This window comes from Ptychodera flava, chromosome 6 (assembly GCF_041260155.1).
Source record: "Ptychodera flava strain L36383 chromosome 6, AS_Pfla_20210202, whole genome shotgun sequence".
Lineage (NCBI taxonomy): Eukaryota > Metazoa > Hemichordata > Enteropneusta > Ptychoderidae > Ptychodera > Ptychodera flava.
The window spans coordinates 1,618,650-1,626,078 of record NC_091933.1 but is presented as its reverse complement, the minus strand read 5'-3'; positions in this window follow the sequence as shown (position 1 = coordinate 1,626,078).

Below are 7,429 nucleotides of genomic sequence, written 5' to 3'. Positions count from 1 at the left end.
CAAATGTCGGAAAACGCTACTGAGTGTATGCTGGTGACTGGTTTGATATTGAATGTTATATGAAGAGACATATTGTCAAAGCATTGAGTCGTTATCGTAATGTAAAGACTTCAGACGGTCCAGGCGATTATATTGCTCTTCGGAAATTTTATCACTCTGTTTTAAAAAATAAGAAACGTAATTTTGTGGAGAATGAAAACAAAAACTTATAATTGCTGCTACAAATCCAAATTCAAAAGACTTTTGGGCACTTCTGAAGACCAAAATAGCTTCCCGTCCAAAAGTATAAAGTTGGAAGATTGGTATACTTTCTTTTCAACACTTTTCTCAGATTCAGCTACAAGTTAACATTCATGCTGATACGTTTTACGATATAGTAAAATTGTTTTGGAAAATTTTGATACTACACCAGAATTTTATTTTGATACTGCTATTGATATACTTGATCACGAAATTAATATGGATGAACTAGTGCGATTCTCGTTTGAAAGCAGATAAAGCTTCAGGTATTGATGGCATATCGCCAGAAATTTTTGAAGCATTCATCACTTATTTTCAGACAATTTTTACTTCAGTTGTGTAACAGTAACAGAATTCTAAACACTGGCTTGTTTCCTGATTAGTGGATTATAGGTCTAATTGTACCACTTTATAAAAAGGGTTGTAGAGATAGTGTTGACAACTATAGAGGTATAACTTTATTGCCAACTATTACAAAGATTTTCAGTGATATTTTATACTGTAGACTACTTAAATGGGTCGAAATCTAATATCCCCTTGTTGAAGAACAGGCTGGGTTCAGAAAACACTATTAAAATATTGATAACATTTTTATTTTGAACACCATCATAAATCGTTATATGTCCGTAAGTGTCAGATTATATTGTGCACTTATAGACTTTGAGAAAGCTTTTGATAGAATCAGTTTTATAAATTGGCAAAAATAGGGATGAGGAGAAAACTATTTGCTTTCTTACGTTCTATGTATGATTATGTCAAAGTTTGTATACGAACACCTGTTGGTATCACTGATTTTTTTCGGTGTCATCTGGGAGTGCAGCAGGGAAGTATTTTATCACCTCTTCTGTTCACTTTATTTGTAAATGACATAGGCTATTCTCTGTCTGGTGTTCATATTGCAAATATCAAACTGTTGTATTTACTATTTGCAGACGACCTGTCACTTTTTAGTACTACTGCCGTTGGTTTGCAGCGCCCCCATATATGCCACAAAATGGAAACTTAAGGTAAATACCTCCAAATCAAAGATTGTCGTTGTTAGACACGGGGGAGATTAAGATCTTATGAAAAGTGGTTTCTTAACGGGGAAAAACTCGAAGTTGTCCCTCACTATAACTATCTTAGGGTTATGTTAGCTGATTCTGGTTTGTGGAACCATACACACGACATCTAGCCAGTAAACTATCTTGGGGTTTGCGTTCTAATAGGCTTGTGAGAATAATCAAATACTGGTTGCGATTGCTGGCAATAACTGTTAATCGTTTACCTTATATATGTTACATATTTCAGTATGAGGAGGCTGAAAAGAATAAAACATAAAACATGCTGCGCATACGATGTGAAAATGTTACTGTTTTCAATGGGAATGGGTGAGGCATGGGTTAATCAAGGAGTTGGTAATCATGTAAATTTTATTTATGGTAATTGTAGTACGAGTACGAGGAGGAGGTTTACAAGGAATAGCGGACACTTTTGGGGTCACAGTCTGGTAAAAGTCCGAGGCTCGCAGTTCCGAGGACTTTTACCTGACTGAGACCCCAAAAGTGTCCGCTATTTATTTATTTATTTATTTATTTATTTATTTATTTATTTATTATTTATTTATTTATTTATTTAGACCAACGGGCATAAAGCCCATTTACAGGCACCTTGAAAATAAAACTTAACATATAAAAAAGAAAACTATGCGCAAAAAAATAAAAAGTGACATCACAATCATAACTAACTAACTAACTAACTAACTAACTAACTAACTAACTAACTAACTAACTAACTAACTAACTAACTAACTAACTAACTAACAAACTAACTAACTAACTAACTAACTAACTAACTAACACGTAGTTAAAAACAACAATCAAGGAAACTAGTAAAAACATGCACCCTGCAGCGCATGCCGAAAGGTGAAAGTAGAACTAAATAAATCAATATTTGGATGATCTTTTAAGATTCCATTGATAGTATTTAAACATCTTAAAATTGGAGAGTATTTCCTGAGATTAATTCTAGAGGCACTGATGCGGAAAATGTAGCTATTACGCAGCTGTCTGCATGGTACGTTAAAAGGTATTTTGTACAAAATGGACGAGCAATTATAATGTGCATTGACAAGTTTGAACCAAAAGTGCCATCTAAAAATTTACGCCTCCTTACCAGTGGTGGAAGCTTAAACCTGGTACTGAGAGAATAATACTCTGATGAAGTATATTGCAGATTTGATTTAAAGCATAAAAATTTAATAAACTTTTGCTGCACTCGTTCGATTTTATCAATTTGTGTTACTTGCCATGGAGACCATATTCTAGGTGGCTTCTCACGTGGCTCACATACAAAGACCTCAGAGTAGAAATATTTGAAAAGTTAGCGCATGTACGCTTAATAAAACCCATCATTCTAAAAGCTTTTCTAACAATACTATCAATGTGAGTATTAAAACACATGTTCGAGGTAAGAAGAATACCAAGATCTTTAACACTATGAACGCGGGCTAGTGGCCCACCAGCAATACTGTAATTGTAGGTGATCCGTTTCTTTTTGTTTGTAAATGTAAGCCTAATGATGCTGCACTTCCCGACATTAAGCTTTAATTTCCATGTATTGCACCATTTGTAAATGTTATCAATGTCTGCTTGGAGGGAAATACAATCACTTTGTGTGCTAATTGTGCGATAATTTTTAGCGTCGTCTGCATACATTAAGCACAGTGATGATCCAATGTAATGAACAATGTCTGGCAAGTCGTTGACATACAGAATGAACAAAAGTGGTCCAATTAATGAACCTTTGGGTACACCTGACGTGACATCACATGGTGATGACATGTGACCATTAATGACTACACGTTGTGTTCTGTTACGGAGGTACGATGTAAGCTAGGACAAAACGCTGCCGGTGAAACCATATCTGCTCAGTTTATGTGACAATAAGGAATGTGATACAGTGTCGAAAGCCTTACTGAAATCAGTATAAATGCTGTCAACCTGAAATTTCTGATCGATGGCTTTTGTAATAAAATCAACATAACTTACTAAATTTGTTTGAGTTGACCGACCTTTCAATCCATGTTGGGATTCTGAAATATATTCCCCGACATGGGGAAACAGGCGAGCATAAACTACTTTCTCAAAAACTTTAGAAACTAATGGCAAAAGAGATATTAGACGGTAGTGAACTACCTTTGATTTGTCTCCTGATTTATAAACTGGTGTAACATTTGCAACATTAAATGCTTGAGGAAAGACTCCCAAATGCAAAGACCTGTTGAAGATAATACATAATTGAGTAGCAAGTTCATGAGAACATACTTTCAGGATGACACCAGACATAAGATCTGGCCCTACTGCTTTGTTAACATCAATACTATTTAGCTCATGTAAAACATCCTGATAACTTAATGATATATTTGAAAGTTGGTCTGTAATCCTAGGATGAAATGGTGGAAATTCATTCTCAATACTTTCATCATCTAATGTAAATACAGATTGAAAAAATACATTAAATGCATTAGCAATAGCGTCAGGAGTATCAGCTAGTGTGTCATGCAGATACACACTGCTGGGCAATGAACTATTTTTATATTTTATACGGACAAAACTCCAGAAGCGTTTGCAATTGTCTTTGATTTCAGATTCAATTTGAACCATATACTCGGAGAACTTGACTTTTTTGGCTCTAGAAAAAGCGGCCCTCAAACGAGAAAACAATTCTTTGTTCTCGGTACTGCGTGATTTTTTGAATTGCCGCCACGCATGACATGTTCTTTGTCCCGAAGTAAACAGATAAGGTCGTTGTCAAACCAAGGAGGGTATTTTCCTCTGCAGATTTTAACTTTTGGTACACTTTCATTGATTGCTGAGAATAGATGATCATAGAAAAGTTGTACACAGTCGTCGAGTGTCGGAGTACTGTCAATAAGGCACCAAGGTATCGACGAGAGTAAACGTCGAAGATGTTCAAAATCAGCTTTCTTGTAATTGTATAAACTGTGCGGTTATTCTGTTGGTGCTTAGTGTTCTTGTTCACATACACATCACAAACTATTCCTAGTAAACCTCCGAGTACGAGGACTATAACCCATTTATACTGCGATTTTGGCCAGTTTTCAGCGACATTTTCGGAAAGCCGACATTCTTGAAAATTATGTACGTGTTTCTGAAGTTACGTAAGTCTTTTACATCACAATGTATACTAACGGGGCAAATTCAAGCGCCAAACAATGCAGCTGAAATCTGAAATCATTTGCATATTTATTCATAATTAAACTGACAAACAGATGCCGAATAGAAAACAACGAACAATCAGGTAGATGATTGGGTAAGTTTTATTATTCAAATTCGCAGGTGTAGCTCTACCACGTGCACTCATGGTTCGATTTTAATCCCGTTTCTTGTCGGCAGACCTAGTCACCGCACGTTTTCTTCGTGCTGAGCGTTTGTGTCACCAGTGCGATGGCAGTCCATGATTCTGAATCAAACTTGCCGGAAATTGACTTGGATTTGGAATATTGTTTGTCACAGATAGATGTTGACGACGCTGAAGATTTCAAACTAATGAATATCCAGAAAGAATTTCGCTTTCCGCCTCCAGTTGACAATGGAACGGTCCACAAATACCAACAAGAGCGTTTTCCGAAAGCTACTCGTGAAGCTACGAAGTGGGGTGTTCTACGTGGACGAGCAACTGATCGCTGAACGGACAGGCCATAGGAGCTCGGCAATACGAAACTACAAACGGGCCAGTGAGGATCTAATTAAATCTGTGTCGGATGCCTTGCAACCAGGAAGTTGATGAAATCGGAGTCCAGCCAAGGTATTAATGTAAGTGCTGAACTGAAAGACGTACGATCCAGCACTGCCACTATTAGTAAAGAACCAGACTCAAACGATGAACAATCTGTCATCAAGATCGACACTAAATCAGCCGACTCGTTTGTCACAATGAATATCGTGAAAGGGGATGTGAAACTCGAAGTAAAATTTTGAAATATCGTAAAATTTTGTAGTTTGAAAATACGTTTGTCACATGTGTTTCTGTATGTGCATTTTTCATATGAAAGTGAACTCATCTGTTACCGTAATGAATATGTAATTTTTTTTCAATTGTATTAGTTAACCGTTTGCGGACTTTTCTTCTGTATTGGTTTACCAGCAGAGTACATTTCTTTGTCTAAAAGAGTACCCGTTTACCAGTTATTTGTACACTTTTGTTTTAAACAGTACCCCATTAACTGGAGTGCATAATTAATTAGTATGCTTCTTTGATAAACTGTCCGCTATGGAAACTAAAAAGTCGAGTTGAAACAATGGGCACGAGACGAAGAGTAGTATAACTTTATTTAAACAGCGTTGTCAAGATCTTGATATTCAAAACTGGCATGCTAGTCTACCTAGATTCTAACTAGTCTAACTAGATTCTTACAGAAAATTTAAATTTATTTATACACGAGAAATGTATTTCAATGTGATTGAGAAGGTTCATTTTAGAGAGGCACTATGCCGATTGAGAATTTCAGCACATTCTCTGCGCATTGAGTTAGCTGCAAAATTGTAGCTCTACGGTGAGGCGGTCGGTGAGTTTTGGTTTTTGCGACCTCGCTCACCAGTAGAGCTACAATGCCGAAGGCCCTGAAGCATACAAAATAAGCACGCTGCATATGACATGGCATTTTGATGTAAAATCCAATATAGTTACTGCATTTGGTCATACTGATTTATCACTACTGAAGATTAAACACTATACTACACTAACCTTGTCGTGTATGGGGTTTGGTATTTGTTCAAATATGTCGATCGCGTTCCAAAAACATATCTTGGAGCCGCCATTACCAACTTCCGGTAATGGCGGCTCCCAGCAACACGCTCAATGTTTATGGAACGCGATCGACGTGTCTGTGCTAATACCAAACCCCATAAACGACAAGGTTAGTGTAGTATAGTGTTTAGTCTTCAGTAGTGATAAATCGATACGACCAAATGCAGTAAATATGTGGGATTTTACATGAAAATGCCGCGCCATGTGTGATGCGCTTATTTTGTATGCTACAGGGCCTTCGGCATTGTAGCTCTACTGGTGAGCGATGTCGCAAAAACCAAAACTCACCGACCGCCTCACCGTAGAGCTACAATTTTGCAGCTACGTATTGAGTCTGACAGGCGATTACGTAATAATCGTGAGGATAGAACCTGTATCTACTGCAATGGAAATGGAAAATGGAAATGATATAGAAGATGAATTTCATTTTTTATTGTGTGTTAATTTTATGAGGAATTACGAATTAAGTATATTACTATGTAATGCCAACCAATGTATATTTTACCACCTCATGCAATCATGTAACTCAACTATTTTGCGTAATCTTTCAAAATTTGTATTTTTGCTATGAAAAAACGCTCTAAAGCATTAAAGGATAAGTTATTGTGCTGTAAGCTTCAGCAATTTTATGTTTTTTTTAGGTTTTTTTTAGGCTTTTTTGTTTGTTTTTTTTCTGGCTTTTTTGCGTCCTCCGGAGATCTGGAGTAACATACTACTGTATACACAGAGGCCGGTGGCCTATATTGAGTATGAATAAAGTATTACTATTATTATTATTATTATAGGCCTATATTGTGAAAAACTACGGTTTTCTAAATTACAGAATACAAAGAAGGGGAAACGACAGAGAAAGATTCCCTTCGATATGCTCTTTCAAGTCACATTATAGATCAGTTTGATGTCAGTGCCTCTACTCCATGTTGACCAGCTTTGAAACTCATCCTTGGACATGACAACTCTAAAGATAAGTAGACTGTGTTTAATTATCATATACATTACTATGAAAGGTCAATAGAACAAATATTATGGACAAGAATCAAGAAAACTATACATTTAAACATTAACATTGCCGTCTGAAAATCCACTGCCTCATCGAAATGACGCGATGAAGATATCCTTTTTGAGGCAAATCGACTTTGATCTCAAAACGTATGCGTAAAACACTTTTCCAAGAATGAAAACTTGGTCAACATTTTTAACTGTTGAATGATCCCACACACTGCAACAATCGAGAGTACTCTAGATGGGCTAACTCTGCGAACTATTGATTGATACCACATTAATACTCGGACATAAAATACCTATAGGTATACTTAATGTCTTAAGAATTGTCCAAATGCATATGGTCATCCAAAGACAAAGTGTCATTAATGGTCGC